Source organism: Accipiter gentilis, chromosome 7, assembly GCF_929443795.1.
Source record: "Accipiter gentilis chromosome 7, bAccGen1.1, whole genome shotgun sequence".
In the NCBI taxonomy this organism is placed as follows: Eukaryota; Metazoa; Chordata; class Aves; order Accipitriformes; family Accipitridae; genus Astur; species Astur gentilis.
The window spans coordinates 26,089,215-26,107,189 of NC_064886.1; the positions used below are offsets into that span (position 1 = coordinate 26,089,215).

At 42.3% G+C, this 17,975-nt stretch overlaps 1 long non-coding RNA gene across 1 annotated transcript; it reads left to right on the top strand.

The window, feature by feature from the left end:
• The first annotated feature begins 273 nt into the window (after window positions 1-273).
• On the top strand, window positions 274-7,105 carry LOC126041317 (uncharacterized). The gene is made up of 3 exons (XR_007506805.1): window positions 274-357; window positions 1,280-1,378; window positions 6,948-7,105. It is a non-coding gene; the product is annotated as an uncharacterized LOC126041317 (long non-coding RNA).
• The last annotated feature ends 10,870 nt before the right edge of the window (window positions 7,106-17,975 follow it).

Genomic DNA, 17,975 nt, shown 5'->3' on the forward strand with positions numbered 1-17,975 from the left:
AGCAAAGCAGCAGCCATTCAGCGCTAACGCATATTGCTTCCTTTTAAACACTTGCAGCATGGACCCCAGAGAATGCATTATTAAAATGTTCAAGAGGATCATATTAGGGCTTCAGAATAAATACTAACTTCCCACAATAATCTTCACACATTCGTCCATAGGGAACGATGGAATAATGACCCTTTGAATTTGTAACACAAAGAAGAGGCTTTTCTTCTCCCCCTCTCCTTGCCAGCAGTGCGGTGGCATTGCACACTACAGAGCCTGCCTTCAGCGGAGAGGTTAAACTGCTAGAGGAGGGAGTAGGAGAAAAGAAACTTAATCTAAAAAGATGGCGACTAAAACAGGCACACGGAGGTAAGGCTTCCTCGCCTAATGGGGAAATGCATATTACAAATAGGACACACTTCCAATGCCCCGGGGTTATGGAGGGAGGCCGAGCAGCGCCTGGTTTCAGTCTGCAGTGAGATGCCCAGGAATGACCTGCGGTGTTGTTCTCATCAGCCCATGCGTGCCGTTGCACGGGGAAAACATGCCTCTACGCAAAAAAGGTTTGAGTGCGAGAAGCATTTGTGAGGTCCTCCGTCCAGATGATTTCCTTTTTTGGTATGAGAACTAACCCTAATAATACCTCGAATAATCTCAGGTAAGCTATCCATCAAAAGCGCTATTTCTTATAATGTGGGCAGAACAGAAGCTCAGTCCAAATCTAAGAAAATTCTCTTTGGATTAAGTGGAATTTCAATGGTCCCCTAAAAGTGATCTATGTCTACTCTTCAGTCAGAGAGCAGAAAAAGCTGTTGTTTTTTTGAGGCGAGCTGGTAGCCGCGTTTCTGAAACAATTCTTTTTTTTCCCCCTGTCTTTTCCCTCCTCTTTTGAGAAATGGCTTGACAGAGCTCACCTTACCGAGGGGGATGCTTGATAGATTGCACGTGAAAAAATCCGATCTATCCCTTTTCCCAGGACAGAATTGTTCCCTACAATATACTTCGTATCCGTTATCAAATGAATTAAAACATGCAAATAGGAGAGAGGTCTGCTAAGTTATCCCATTGCTTTGAAGGAACCTAAAGCCACAATTTATGGCAAGTGGGAGTCTTTTAAAAAACAGCAACTGCTTTAGCTGAGCTGGGGGGGAAGAGAGGTTGTGCATGCAGTCAAAGCCATAAATGCAAGCCTTAGTCTGAAAAAAGGTAATTGTGCTGCGAACGCTGACAGGTTTGACAGAAAGTGTCTTCATTGAGAAATTGCATTTTGAAGTTCTTCCCATTCCTTCAGAAATAAATGGACTAAAGCAACAGGGCTGGCTCTGACAGGAAGCGGGGATTCAGGACTTCAAATACAAACATTATGAAAAACAAGCAACATCTGCAAACAGTAAGTACTTATTTATATTTTATGGAGTGTGTGCTTGGGATTTTGACAGGTTTTTAAACAGAGCCTATATTAGGCCCATACAAAGGCGAGAATGTCCCTTTTTAAAAATACATTATGCTGCTGAAAAGCAGTCTAAATCTGCAGTCCAAGCCTCAGGTGAGCTCTGACCCCTCCTAACCTGGTCTAACAAAACACACATGTGGTGTTTGCAATAGAACAGTTTACTGCTACTTTCTCAAGGTCAGGACAAGACAGACACTTGAGGGTTAGTATTCAGCAAGCTTTTCCCTCAGCTGCCAGAGTGGCTTTGAACTTTTCCCTTTTGAACAAATAGGAAGCGAAACTGTGAGGAAACAAGTGCTTGGAATCATAGAGAGGAACACATACCAAAAAGAGAGGGACACACACACACCCCCCCCCCCCCCCATCAACAGACCCTTTTCAAGCAAATAAAAAAAATCCAAAACCCCAAACCAGCCTGACATCTAATTTAAGTGTTTAAAATTATTCTGTGTGTAGTTTTGAGATTTTAACACACACTCCTTTTCACATGCTACCCCTTTATTTTTTTTATATAACAAATAATAACCAGTTGGCAGGTATGGTGCACTGTGCACTATAAAATATTTAGTAAGGCAATAACGACTCCCTGGGCAGCATAAGAAAACCGCGATTATATTCAGAGAGAAAGCCATGAACAAACAGAGGGGAAAAAAAAATACAAAGAAAGATAAAGGAAGGCCTTTCATCAGGTCTTCCTGTCCAATAATACACTCAGGCTTGATCCATGTGTTTTGAGAAAAATCAAAGTGTCACGACTACCAAAAATGTCAATAGCTCCAGTAAGGAATATTGTCTAACATTTTCCATTACACTGTTGAAGAATTTGCCTCCCAGCGCAATTTGGAAGAAAAGTCTTTTATTTCTAAAACACTAAAAAAAATGAACAAGGCACGCTTCTGTGCAATGTGTAATACAATAATGCTGTGGGCTTCCAAACTATCCTGGAAACTGATACTTTGATGAAAGTGAGTCCTTCTCCACACCTCTCATATTTTCTGTCCTCTGCACATTAGACAGGGCTGCAAGGCACATCCTGGTCAGTTGGGTCTAATAGCATAATGCACCATTCGGCTGGAAATTGGAGAAGGCAAACTTTCATCAGCTTTAATATTTTTATAATCCTGCATAATGACCCCCAGGATTGGCTAACCCCCAAAAAAGGAGAGGGGTTGGGGAGCTGTCCGGGAAGGGGTCATTAATTGTACGTTGCTCAAAGATGTGCATCTGCCTGGGTGCTGTTTGCATCCCTGTGCATAGCTTGCTTTTAAGGACATCCCATTTCTTCCTGTCATCTGTAAACAAGCAATTTATTGCTGTCTTGGCAAAATGTAAACAAAACTTAGCACCTTGCCCTGGGGAGAGCTGCAGCTAACATATGGTTTGTCCGTACCTTGGTGCACAATTTCTTTTGTATTTGTCTTTTCCAGCACCCTTCAAGTTCCAGAGGGAAAAACACATCAGTGTTGCTTGTGTCTTTATCCTGTAGAATCTAAACTAGAATTGAGCGTGTTGCAGGCAATCAATATTACTGTGCAAATTAGCCTTTATGACTGAACCACTGTTTGCTCACAGGGAAAAAAAAAAAAAAAAAAAAAGCTGGCATGAGTACAGTGCACCTGACAAATTGCTGCTGTGAGCACACTGCAACTTAACTCGCCTCCTGGGGTTCTTTTCCAGAGGGTTTAGCATCTACCTGAGGGAGGAGTGCCACCAGAATTGGAGAGCTATGAAGAACCCAGAATTAATTTTTTAGGTTTTTGCATCCGAGCCTGCTTCTATCCTCTGGGCTAGAGGAGCTTGGTCATGGCCAAGAAAGCGGGTGGGCAGGGGTGCTGCTGCCGCCAGCGGGAGGGCTCAGTGGGTGCTTTCGGCGCTCGATGCATCCCCAAAGCAGCAGGCGCAGCAGGTCCCTGCTTCTGCCTCGTCAGACTGCCCAAGCCCAGACAGACTAGAGAGGAGGTCCAGCAAGGTGGTTGGGGACGGAGTGCTTGCCCTGCAAGGACAGGCTCAGGGAGTGGCAATTCTCCAGCCTGGAGAAGAGAAGGCTTTGGGGGACCCGACAGCAGCCCCCCGAACCTGCGAGGGGGTTAGCGAGCAGACGAAGCCAGAGCCAGGCTCTTCCCAGTGGTACGTGGTGGGAGGATGAGGTGCCATGGGCCGAAGGTGACACAAGGGAGGTACGGACTGGAGACGAGGAGAAACTTCTCCCTGAGGGCAGCCAAGCAGGGGCACAGGTTGCCCAGAGAGGTTGTGCAAGTCTCCATCCTTGGAGGTTTTCAAGACCTGACAAGAAAAAGCCCTGAACAACCACTCCAAAGCCCACAGCTGACTCTGCTTTCAGCAGGAGGTTGGACAAGAGACCTCCTGAGACCCCTTCCAACCCGAGTTACGAACCCTTGCCGAGTTACTCACAGGAAAGCCTTTTACTTCAGCAAGACAGATTTTTGGAATAAGATGCATAGCAAAGCAGTTCAGAATCCGGCCTTTGGCATACCACTGGTCATTAACTTTTGGACTCGCTTAATGTATTCCAGCACAGTATTTACACACTTTGACATATACACACCTGCTTACATATTGCTGCACGCAGAAAATCCAAAAAGGCTGCCCTGTTAATAATTGGTTTTGTCGCTCAGTGCAAAGTAGTTTGTTTTCCACCTGTATGTTCTTAAAGGGGAGAGCTAGCACAGTAACGGACATTAGTAGTCAATAAACTAAGCATTGATACTCATCACGTTAATAAGAAGGTGTTCAAAAGTGGAAACAAATATTGCCTGCCTAAAGAGATCATGCCGTAACTGGAAGAAATGTTATAAGAATTTATTTTGAAGAGTAAATAACTGAGATATGTGCAATGAACAAGTTATTCAACAAATGTCCCTCCTTTCTCTTGTTTGCAAATTATCTGCAAATAGAGAGCGAGCTTGTGTATCTATTTGCTATTTAGAATTACTCAGCAAATGGGTCATGTCAGCAAACTGCTGTCAGTGCTTTACTGGCAGGTTTTTTACTACAACTATTACTTTGAATATATGTTCTTTGTGCAATCAATTACTTGCGCTCAGCACTTCCTCACCTAAGTCACGTGCCGTTTTCCCTCTCTCCCTGCCGTATCAGGTTAGCCGATTCCCATGCCAGCAAGGAACGCACAAGACGACCATCTACTTTTGGCACCAGTAGTTTATAATCACGAGTTCTTTCTGCAAATGTTTTCGTGCACAGAAAAGAGCTCATAATGTTCCCAGGAAGCGAACAAAGATGGAGCAAATACTGTCAAAGTCACTTGCAGCTTTCATTTGAAGTAACACTCACGCATAATCTTTTCAGGTATTCACAAACTGCTAAAAATAACCCCTCTTAACTTCCTGCTGTAATAGTGGGCTGTATTCTAAATACTACATTTTGAAAGGATCATAGAATCCATGAAGGCTTCCTTCCTTTATGCACTGGATTTTGGGTTTTTTTAGCTATCATACAACCCAGACATCGCTTATGAGACTAGCATACATAGGAAAAATAGCCAGAAAGCATAAGATTGGATTGACAGTCCTAGCTTCATATTCATCAATCCCTCTTCCAAATACATGTCAGGGTGCGATCCTATTCCTCCTAAGGCTAGCTGCATTACTGAGGGCACGCTGTGGCATCACTACTTTCTCAACAGCATTTTTATTTGCTGTTACCCACCACACTCACTGATTTTCCTGCGGGTCCATTAGCTGTGTTTTCAACATATATCGCTCTAGCTGGAGCACACAAAGACAGAGCGACATGATACATGTTTCAACCATTTTCACCGCCTATGTTGTTTTTGGAAAAGAAGTCCAGCAAGAGATACTACGGCTAAGATCTCAAGCATAATATTATCAGAGATATGACACCATCTTATTCCTTCAGAGGAAAAATGGTCCCCAGATGACTGAAATTTCCCTCTAGTCAGTGTCAGTAAACAGCAACAGAAATCAAAAGTCACAAGGGTACAATTGTCATTAGTATGTAAATTTTAAAAGCTTAGTCAAAAATATCAATGCTTTCCACTTAATTTATTACTATATAAAGATGGATGATAGTAAAGTGAAACATTGATTTTCAATGCCCTTTAAAAAACGGTGATGAAGAAAGTACTCAAGGACAACTACTTCAAAATACACAGACTCAAAATTAATTATTGTATTTTTTTACAACTGCTTGTTCAGTTCAATCCTATTTGATTGCTTTTTTTAATGAAGAAAAGGAATAGACCATTTATGTAAAGAGCCATTTCAAAATTGATTAGATGTAAAGACAGGTTAGCATTTTTACAGTATTGACAGAAAACCATTAACCAAGCAGCCTATAGACACGGTCACTGAAAGTTAATCGAAGTGAATAGTAATTTGGTAGGGCTTTGCGTGACAGTCATACAAGCTCACTGCTTCTATTTACAGATTTCAGTTGTAACTGATCTCCGAGACGCATTGAACTGTCTCCTTTGAATGCAGTGTATAATTACTTTTTGATTATAATCATTGAATTTAAACATTTTTGATAATGTGTAACTATTGTCACATGCTTGTTTCTAAAATTAACTACAGCATCTTTAACATTGCATAGAGACTTGGATTTAACAGCACTGTAAGCAGTCTTGGGTAATAACTTTTCTTTGATTATTTACTTTTCAGATTACTTGAGTCTACATTGTAAGATAAGGCTAAAGCTAAGAAATTATTTTAAAGGAAACAATACTTGTGGGCATTTTAGGTCGATGGTTCTGCAACAAATTCTGTACCACCTGACAAATATCACATGCTTGCAGCAAACATGTTCTTAATAGTGATAAGCTGCGGCTAACCACTTTTTCAAGTGGTTCTGGCATATGAAACAACCAGTAGAAGTGAAACACACAGGGCAAACTAGATAGAGGGCCCAGTTAAGGGGATATCCAACTTAATAATGTAGATAACAAATAAGCACATTTCCTTCCACATGTATAATTACACTGCAGATTATTAAAATCAGGGCAATTTAAAAAAAAAAAAAACCACAATTTTTTTCGCTCGACTTCACACAATTAACGTAATGTTACCTTTGTTTCACCTTCACATTCTTAGTGCATTATTTGAAGAAAATGCACTGCAGGTACTTTTAAATTTTCATTTTATTAAAAATATAGGCGGCAGCTTCCATTTGAGCGTAGCATAGCTCAGTCCCATGTTGCAGGGATAAAAAATTTGGAGCTTTAAGCTTTTTTCCAGATTTGAAATATTTAATCAACTAGCAACCTTGTTGACATCTTCCTGGAAAAAGTTCATTCTAGGTAATTAAGCTTTTGTTAAAGTTTTATTTGCTAGTATCTGTAATGTCATGAACCTAGTACAGAAAAGATGAAACCAGGGTTGAACTTTATCTGCATTTTCTACACCCTGGCTTGCATGCCCATTTGCAAGGTATCAGCAGTGACACCACTGAGCTGGAGAGCAACGTCCTTGTAAAACTAATTTGTTTCATCATCTTATTCTCGCATAAGAACAACAAAACCCAAAAGGATGGAGCATTTTCAGACAACTTCCGGAGAGATTATGAGGGAAAGCCCTGCATTCCACCAAGCCCTTCATCAGAAAACCCCTGTGCCTGTGCTGGATTTGGAAGGGAACTGACCGCAGCGAGGCCATCCAGAAGGACCAACGTGAAAAGGTTTTTATTTCAATGCACCTTTCTCTGGAGGTAGTTTTTAATACGGCAGGAGGAGAGCAATTAGCCCCTGTTCCCTACTAATCTCATGCTACTCAACTGAAGGGGATGCACAAAGCCACCCTACAAAGAGCCCTTGCAGCCGGCTATGAGCAGCAGGAGTCACTGAGGAGCCACTGCATTAATCCTCCAAAGAAAAAGGCGGAGGCCATTTTCCATCACCACCGCAAACCGCTCCAAAAACATACATGGGATTTTTTGCTGAAGGGCAGAATTTGGCCCTTGGGCAGAACAACGTTAAGAGGGAATTTATAACCATGTCCAGTGAGAGAGACAAACCAGTCATCGGGACAATCTTTAAACAAGCCATTATCCAGCAGCTTTGGGAGACAGAGCTGCATCTACACACCAAAGCCACAGCAAGAACCATTTCTCCTGGTTGGCTCCATCGCACAACTGTCACGAAGCGCAACTGCTAAAGAGCTGCAAGGCTGCCAGCGTGCAGCATGCCACAGTTGGTGGAAGCCTACCAGCATTCATAGGGACAGTAGGTGCCTGATGCTTCTCAATGCATTTCAGCTGTAAGGACATTTTAAAGAGAAAAAAAAAAAAAAAAAAAAGAGAAGCTGGAGTATATCCCTTGTCAAACCGAGATGCGGTTCAACCTGAAGCCTGAATATGCGGACTTGCTAAAAGGCTTGGTCTGAAAAGAGTAAAATTGTTTCCTTATTTGTCTTGAAAGGAAAACAGGGGAAAAAAAAATGAAAGATGCCAAAAGCTTGGAGGTATGCAAACTCAGAAACACAAACTAAAGGCTGTCTCAACCTGCAGCTGTTGCACAAAATACACTCAAAGCCTCCCCCAAGTAAACATCTTCCTTGCCTGCCTCTTTATTAGCACATACTATGAACCCTGACCCAGCTTAGAAAAATTTAATATTTTCCCCCTAAATACTTTAAAAAACATATTCAAGGGGCCTGGTGGAGTCAGGAAGTCTGGCGAGAGGTAATTTGACATCTGAATTATTTCAAGGCCAATACGGAAAGCTATTCAAAGGCTTATTTGGAGATACGTCAGTCAAGAGACCACTTCTACCACAGAGATGGTGTTGGAAACCTAGACAGCTTTCAGAAAGCTAAGAGATAGAGCACGGGAGCTATGGTGAATGTCACGTCTCAGTCTAAGATGTCTATGATTAAGGAAATTATCTTGGTAATAGGCCTATTTCCACACCTGTAAAAGCATTTAAAATTTATTAAAAATGATAAGCGTAAACAATGAACATGGTGTAAAAGCTTCCTTCTGTTAATTTGGTTGCACTGATTAAGATTTTACGTGCTGCTTCTAAATCGGAATGTCAGTCCCACGCTTCATGGTGAGGCTTCGCAGCTCGGGGTCCACAGTGCCTTGGTTAAACAAGTGGCCTTTCAGGACTCTGCTGCGTTGAGGGGCAGGCAATAGTAAACATCCTTTCTTTCATTTTAGATAAGGTGTGGATGATTTAGTTATTCGTTATTGTCCGCGCAATGTGGCTTAGAATACAATGGCCAAGCTTCTGTTTTGCCTTCTCTTAAGGTATTTCCCTCCATAAAAAAATAATCTAGTTATCCACTATTAAAATCTGAAAATGCATCGTGGTTGTAATTACACAAATTTGGAACCATTTTGCTAAGAAACGCCCAAGTTGTGTCTGCACTGCAATCAGCAGTGGAAAAGGAAAAATAAATTCATAAATGGTCATTTCTGCAAATTATTATTAGTAGCACGTGGCTAACAGCTACTTAACAGGGAGAAAGGAGGTGCACAGATCCCGGGACTGCTTGTCTAAGATTTCATTTTGCAAGTAACACAGAACAGTTACTCAGCCTTTTAGTTCACGGCTTGATTGTTTTTCTACGAGTGCTGTCGCAGGCCCTGCTACCACTCATCAGTAGCAGCAGCGACGGGTTTGTTATTCCACGACCTGGCGCTGGGGAGGAAGTATGGTCAGTTGTAACTGCTCAGGGATCGGCTCTGGCAGGGGACAGTTGGAAGCAGTTTGTTGTCACGGCTTGTTGCCATACATTACAGACAATTAAAACTATGTTTGCATTGTGCAGAGACACGTGTGACACAGGGCTGCGTAAGCAGAGCGGTACCTCTGACCGACCAAGGCAGGCTACAGGTTTCTGAATGCAGACAGAGTACCCGAAAGCAGCCATGCACACAGACATTTTACCTTTAAATGCCCAACCAGCATGTACATATTTAAAACGACATTTCTCATCTATTGATATAGCTGCATTTTTGGCATTCATCACCTAATATTAATGAGAATATTAGACATGATGTAGTCTAAGGCCCCGGGCAGGCAGTTCTTCCCACAGGCAAGGAGCATTGCCTGGATGGGGTCTCCAGGTCTTAAACTCAGCTCGGTGGCTGCAGATCTTAACTTCACAAAGTGAATTTCACAGCAAGTTCTTTTTTTCTGAATTTGCACACACAAACCTGCTACTTACTGATTTCTTCCTATAAATAAATAAATAAATAATCTGTCTTCTGCCACTGGCATTTGCTTAGTACAAGCAGCTGCTCTTACCTTCTGCAGAATTTTCTATTTTATGGCTCCCAGGCTCAGATTCCAACATACAGAAACTTTAAGTAATATCAGAAATATCACCTTGTCCCAATACAAAGATGCACTTCAAGGATAAAAGCCAGTCACGCGCCGGCCCACAGTGCATTGATGCACCTCTGCGCCTAGCTGTTCCCCTGCACCTCTGGCGAGGAATCCCCTGAGATAAAAGTGACTCATGGCAACACTGCCTGCCTCCTCCCAAGGAAAGAGAGACGGGCATTAAAAAGGAATCTGCACTGTCAGTTGTAGAAACAGATGGGCTCCCGGCTGCAGTACCATTTATCAGAAGGGTGAAAGAGCTCCCGCAGGTTGTGCCCTCTGTTCTCCGGTGCAGCCACCTCTCACAAGCTGCTTTTCTTTCCCACCGCTTGCCACCATTTACATCTCAGCACAGCAAGAAGAACAGGCAGTCCCAGGCCCTTTCCTGGAGGCCAGCTTCACTCTAACCTCCTATCAGTTGCTTTAGCTCAGCCCCACTGTTATGCTTCACAAAGATTTTATCCACCAGCAAATCTCTTGCTAAAGGCTTGCTAATGCAGTGCTGATTGGAGATAGCTAATGCCTTCTTGTTGCCAAGCGATTTCTACTTTAATTGCATTTTAAGTCTCTTTTAATTGGCCCTCTAAAAGTCTCGCATGCTGAAAGCGGAATAAAGTTATACTGTGTGTCTTATTAGTTCTCTTGCAAAGTATGTTCTGTAGAGGATTTTGCTCTGGCATTCTGGCCTTTCCATTCATTATTTTGAAGGAAAAGATTAGCCAATGATTTGGATATTACTGTTTAAAAGGTTGCTCTGGAATTACAAAGCTTTTCCTTCCATTAGAATTTTTTAAAATTCCACTTGTGAAATACAGTGGATGACACCATCCTAATCCTCGCTAATAGTTTCTGACCTTTAGCTGCAGGCATATATTTTCCTGGGTTTTCAGGGATCGACCCCAACATTATGCTTCATTGCAAGCTGTTTCATCTCTCTGCACACTCCTAAGTTTAACTTTCTGCTGTCTTGGTATTCACAAAGCCCACATATATTAAGGCCATACTTCCATTGACTTCGTTTTTAATATTAAACAGGCAGTACATGATACCCTCAGTATTGACTCTACTAAGTCCATTAATGACCCTTTTGTGGCTTCACTTTAATTTACGCTTTGAAGGAAAACTGCTGTATTATGAGTCAGGGGTGAGAGAGAATATTGCTTATATTAAAGATCTGTATAAAAAGAATATCATCTCTGACCTACTAAGGCAAAGTTGAACGCTCAGAATAATTCCTACTCGAAGGCACATGAAAAATATTATTATGGAATGCCCAGGCTTTCATCTGACAAGGAAGATTTAAGGATTTCATTGTTTACGTACATAAGAGGAAAAGGTCTTCAGTTTTTTGTTGCAGCCAAGCTGCAAGAGGGCCAGAGTTTTCCAACGAATACATACATCTATCTTGAAATCCATGTAATTACACAGATCTGAAGTGCCACGCAGAGTGTATTAAAAACATCAACTGTTGAGAGACATCTCAAGTACTTAAACCTTACAGGTCACCTTAAAGAGAGTTTCAAAACTTCCCAAGTCTTGCTGGTTTAAGTGAAACCCTTAATAATTCAGTATAGCTCTGTATCTGTATACCAGACCCTGTGGTAGAGCTAAGCACGTTGTAATGAGATAGGAGCAGATCTGTATTACGGCGAAGGATGATATGGGCTAATGGCTTTGGCTACAGCATAAAGTGTGAGATTTAAATTGACTAATGTGAAATGCAAGGGTGAGTTTTGCTTGAATGCAGTCATCTGAGGCATATTCCTTCAGATTGCCCCAGGGAAGAAACAATTCAGAAAGAACACTCTGGAGTCTGTCAAGGAGACCGCGAGCTCTCCAGCCTGCTCTGAAAGGGCAGTTGCTGGGGATGAAGAGGAAAGTCCTGCCTGCCAGGGCTTGGGGCTCACAAGGCTTTACTATTACCAGCTTACAGACAAGCATCTAAAGGAAGAAGTTTGAAGGCTCCTACTACATGCGAAAAAGGTGCTTGAGACACTGAGTAGCTGCAATTAAAAAAAAAAAAAAGGTAAAAGACTCACAGGTCAATGATGCATCAAGAAATGTTAAAAGAATTTAAAGGCAGGGGAGGCAGGGGACGGATTCCGAATGTGGTTCAAATCAATCAACTTCTAAGTGCACAGGCACAGAAGATGCCATGCAAAGAGCTGATGAGCTGTATAGCTACTACATAAGTATTTCTAATGTAGGTTTTGCAATAATAAAGGCTTGTTACTTGGGAAATTGCAGTGAACTATAAGAACACTGCAAAAGGCTAAAGAACTCAGAAAATTTTATGTAAAAAAGTTCCTCCAATAGCAGTTGGGAAGAAACTAAATGCTAACAGTTGCTGGTCCAGTGAAACCGAATTGCATTGGATGATAGCTATGAACAGTGCAATTAGCGCACTTTTCCTGTGAGTCTGAACAATTTTCTGTACCGTCTCTGCAGCCTAACTTAAGTTATTGAATACACCTTTGAATTGGAAAAAGACAAGCAAGCTCATCTGAAAACGAATCTACTGGAAGGACAATATTTTTCTATAAAGATCAAAGGCAGAGAAATACACATATATGTGTGTGTGTGTATAAATTGCATCTGGTGCACTGCTTCTTTTCATCTGGCCAACACTCAGTAATGCAATTATATTTAGATAAAAATGTGAAACATACCTTAGCGTTTTCCAACAGAGAGTCCGTGCTGTAAATTCTCAAGCAGCAATCCTCTTCCCCTCCCAGCCACTCACCCTCAATCTCAAACCAACTGTTGCCTTCCATTAATTGAGTCCTACCTCAGCCAGGAAACCAAAGCAAGGCTTTTTTTTTTTTTTTTTTTTTCCCTTCTTTTTTTAAGGTGAGGAAGTCTGGAGTCTCTCAGTCAAACAACAAGAACCAAGAAGTCTGTTATAGTTATACCGACCCTTTTCCAGCCAGCAGCTTCCATAGCCAAAGCAAAGCCTGGCAAGATCCAGCTGGGCAAATGTTCACATAATATGCTAATTTTTTTTTTTTTTTCACATTTGTGAATGCCTTGTAAAAATCTTCAGTTGAAAACCAGATGCGGACGAAATGTCTCTGCAGCTTGGAAGGAACAAGGCTACTTGTCGTTAAGGGGGCAACACAAGTTATTTTGGTCTTCTCTGTGATTGCTTTACTGACTTGGACTGGTTTAGAGGAGAAACAGACTGGGATCAACCTGAAGAGCAAACAACTTGCCTTCCTAAGCCTGAGCTCAGAGGACAGTGCCCCTTACAGCAAATAGTGCCAACAAATTGCAGTGGACCAGTGCTTTGCCCCATAAATACTTTAACAGAGGGTTGCATCTTTCTAACACTTCACAAAGGAAACTTAACTGAATCCCTCCCTATTTATCTCTGTTCTGTAGTCATGTCCCTGTGTGAGAACCTGAACACCAAGAAAGAACACAGCTGCTGAACAGAGCTCATGCCTAAGCCAAACACAGGGCTTTGTGTCTCCCAGGTATACATCATTCCTGTCCTCACACCAGCTACTTCTGCTCGTCTCTCCTGTGCACAGGGAGACAGAGCAACTTTGCAGCAATGTCCCTTCCAAAGGGCTCTACCGGTCTCATTTCCATGCAGGATACGGACATCGCATCTCAACAGATTCCCACGGAAAGGTGGAATAGCAGAGCCTGGGATCCTGTTGAAGCAGGTGATACTGTACTCCCAGGAGCGTTACTGCAGAGCAACCGCACTACCTGGGGCCAGCGGGAGTCACAGCCACGGCAGGTATCCTTAGCTTACCTGGACACTTCTACCTTTGTGTGTTAGTACAGACAAGGAACACACCTTTGAGCTGAATCTCCCGATCACCACCACTTCCCGTGCTTTGCTTTGCACTGCAGAGCAGAAAGCCACTGTGCGAACCGGGATCCTCTCCGGTGAAACTACACCTAATGCTGTCCAGCTGCAGGCAAGCGCTCAGTGGATGGGAGCAGACCTGAGCTAATTTGCAATAAGCTTCCCTGAAATACGCACAGTGTGGCCTTCAGGTCTTTAGCACAACAAGTTTTGCTTTAGAGCTGCGTGAATTGCTCGTGTAGGCTTGGCCTTATGGACCCAGAGACGGCCAAGGACAAACACAGCAACCGGCCAGATGACCAGATCTGCTCAGCGGGAGAAGTGCAAGGCAGCGTCTCTGGCAGGGAACGGATGAGGAGGTCCTGCTACCACCAACAGATAACATCAAGTGATGCTTGAAGCCAAGTGGTCCAACTTCCCCTTTTTCTTACTGTGTAACTGGAAATCACACACCCCACCCCCTCCCCCCCCACCCCCCCAAGTATTTGGGCTATTTTCTTGATAGATGCCAGGGTCTAAAAGCAGGGGACCTAGTTCTGCAGTCCTTCTGTAATAAATACATAATTGCAGCAGGAATTTTTGCTGAATGAAAGACTGCAGACTTTAGCCCATTAATTTTACAAATGTCTTGTCTTCAAGTGCTACAGTAATTAGCTTAACTCCTTCACACTTTAAGATGCTTTAAAGTGTGCTGCAGGAATGTCTTAGATTTTAGGGCAAAGCTAATTTAAACTTCACTAGCAGTATGATCTCCTGGGATACTGCAGGCAATATTGATTTTTATCTGCAAACTCTCTTCTCTTAACTGTTGCCAAGGTTTTAGATTTTATCATAATGTATTCACAAATATTTATGGAAACTATAACTCAAATATGCATTGGTTAAAATGAAACATATTTTACACAAGGTAACATCAGAGCCAGTTTATATAAATAAGAGTTCTTAGCTGCTTCAGTAGGCTTATTTGTCACATTTAGGAAAAAATGCTGTTAAATCCTGACAAAGCTGTCTCATAAAAGAAAGCTAAATCTGTGGTTATGGCTTACTTGCCAACACACCTTTTTAGCATGCAGTATCTATTGCAGAAGTCACTATGATGCTCAGAGCATGGCATTTGCCTGGCCTGGGGTGTGACGTTAGTACTAAGGTGTGTGGGCTGTTCCACAGGAAAGTCAACGGTTCATCTGCTGTATGGAGGACAGGGGTTGGTATCTTACAGACTTAGGGAACCCCATATCGCTGGATCGTGTACGTTTCTGGGGAATGAAAGTTTTCGCATGATCGATCTGACTATGGGAATACTTTGGGCACTAAAATGATGCAGGTAAAATAATACTCATTGAAACTTTTCAGAGAAAATAGGGGAATGCAATATGAGAATTCGTCAGCTTCTGGATGTTACAAATACGGAACTTGTTCAGTGTAATAAAAGAATCATGGGAAAAGCAGAGGCAGAGGAAACAACGCAAAGAAGGTACTCAACATTTCCATGGCATATAAACCCAAATCAGTATTTTAAGTGTGAATATTTACTGTTAGCCCTGCAACCTCAAAAATGCCTACAGCATATGCATGTCATTCATGATTTTCTACAGTTTTAATTCAGCATGTTTGCTCAAGTTGTTGGGAGAAAATTCGTGTGGACAAAGGGCAACACTGAACAATGGCAAAGTTAACCTTGCAGTAACCAAGGCTGGAATTCAGCTTGGCTTCAGATAAACACAGATAAATGGATTTATACGTTCTTTGCACTGGTGTTTGTGTTTGACCCAAATTACACTAGTTAAGGGTTTACCCCTGCAAGGACAGTCACAATGTGGGAAATCTTTAATCTCATGCGGCTTCTATTTTAGCTTGGCCTAATTAATTGTAACTGGCAAACCTTCTCGTTAACCCCACGACACCATCACTCCTATGTCATTGACTGGTTTTCTGCCTGCTTTACATTTCTTGACAGGGTAAATTAGCCTATGCAGAGGTCTGTGCTGTTACAGCTTGGTTTTAAGATAATAGTATCACTGAACAGTTAAGGTTGGGAGGGATGTGGGGAGACCAGCTGGGCCAGCCCCCCTTCTCAAGCAGGGCCACCAGGAGCTGGTTGTCCAGGACCATGCCCAGATGCATTTACTGGACCTTTCAAAGTTATTCAGCCAAAAGGAGGATGAAGTCACCTGAGCCTGTTAGAAAGGGAATGGTTATCAGGCAGAGCAGAGCTGCAGAATACATGGATTATAAAAAGAGCGTATCTGGTATACACTTATAATGAACCTTTCCTCATCCACACATGACAGTGACTGCAGTGTGTCTACCTTACACTGAAGTCACCTGTATGCATGGACCCAATATAGGTCCTCAGAGATCAACAGAGCCCAATGAAGTGCAGGGGCAAAGCTTCAGATTTGTAGCTGTAAACATCCACGGGTGCTGAAAATGGGTTTTACTATTTTTTCCTACTGCTTTGGACTAGGTTATTGCTCAGTAGAGGTCTTGTGCTATCACAGATACTGGATAGGTGTGTCTCTCACCTTTAAAGCCCTCAACTACGTTTTTAAACCACTTGTTCTCTGGTTATTTTCTTGACTGGATTTTTGTAAGTTCCTTTGACTCCAACAGAAATGAACAACTGTATGAGCCAAGTCATCAGCTTAGATTTCCACACCCCCCCCGCCATACACAGTATATGACTAAACTGACAGTCCTGCCTTGATCTGTTATGCAGGTCAAATGAAAAACAGGGGAGGAAAAAACGCTATCAGTATTTGAAACACTTAGTCCTTTCATATGTTGTTTTCCGTTACATAGTGTGTTGCACGACCCTCTATTTTCTAGGCCTTCTTGGATTTTTTTCCTCTATTTGCACTCGGTATGTGATATGACCACTGTTGGAATTATGCTTCAGCCCACCAGGATTGAGAGCTAGGTACTTCTCATAATGGGAGGTCAAACTAAATGAAAGTCGGAGCCCCACCAGTTCTCACAGCTGAATTCCAACACTGGATATGACATGGCCAAGGGGAAAATATTGGATTTATTTTTATGAGTTAGTCATAACCCTAATGCCCTTAAGAGGTACTGTGAGAAGTGAATCCATTCATAAGGCCAACAAGGTCACTTTTAACTTGTAAAAATAAATCCAATATTTTTCACTATGTCTTATTAGGTTTGTACAGTGCAGCAACCACAGTGGTTTGTTTTAAAAACGCCACTTCTCACAACTGCTCATATTGCTTTTTAGCATGATTCTCCTCTCCCCTGTTCCTCTGCTCCTCAGCTCCTGAGGTCTGTATTGTCTCTTCCAACTGTCTTTGTGCTTTGAGACGCACCGACGAAACACATCCTGCTACTAAAAGTACTCTCGAATTTTATGTTCACCTCTTGCTCTAACACAACTTTGTTGTCACAACTCTTTCTTTTCTGCCTTATATGTTTAATGCATCCTTGGCGTTTCTCTTGATTGTTTCCACAGAGTCTTAGGCTTTGCTGACCTGTCTTAGTGTCTACGGCTATTTGAACAGCAATCAACAGAAATTCTAAGTAATAATTTATTGGTTAGCCTGGTCTGATAAATAGTCCAATAATCAGCCTAAATCTGATAACCTCTCAAGCTTTTTCTTCCCCCCTCAAGTCTTCAGTAGCTGTGCACTCAGAGGAGAATGAAAGAGCTGAGAAGCAACCTGGAATACTTGTCCCAGCCCATGAACTCTGCCATTTCAGGCCAAGAGAAGTCCTACAGGCCTCAGGACTGTTTGAATTTGAACAGCATTTCCCTCCCCACAGACAGCAAGAGACCATTACACATTTCCTTTTTCTCCCTTGTAACCCGTGCCATAATTTACAAATAAGCAGGGAAATGCAGAGGGTACAGAAAGGCACTGCCTATGAAGCAGGCTGGAACAAGTCTGCCACGGTCTAATAACCAAAGGAGGGAGGTTTCAAGTGACTGTCAACACACATGAGAGTGGGAAGTTTTGGGATGGCATAGTCACACCTTCTTGTTTGCAAGAGAAAGGCAGGGCAGCACTTTGTTCCCAGTGGAGTTTGAACAGCTGAGCCTCAGAAAGGTCAGAAGAGATTACAGGGGTAAGACTGGAAGCGTTTCAGGGGAGGTGAAAGGCAGAACGAGATAGTCATCCCTTCAAAACATGGGGAAGAATACTATTTCAGGGATGACACTAATACTTGCCACCAAGAAACCGAAGGAAAGCAGTGGATCAAAGAACATGGACAGAGCACAACAGTTTGCTGTCAGTATAATTCAAATTTGTTGGCCAGCTTCTGCTTCTGGGCAGAAGCTTTAGGGGCATTCATAAAAATCTAATTAGAAAATAACATGTCTTTCATTAATTATTAGCTCCCCTCATATCTGGTTGTAATACATTAAATTAAAG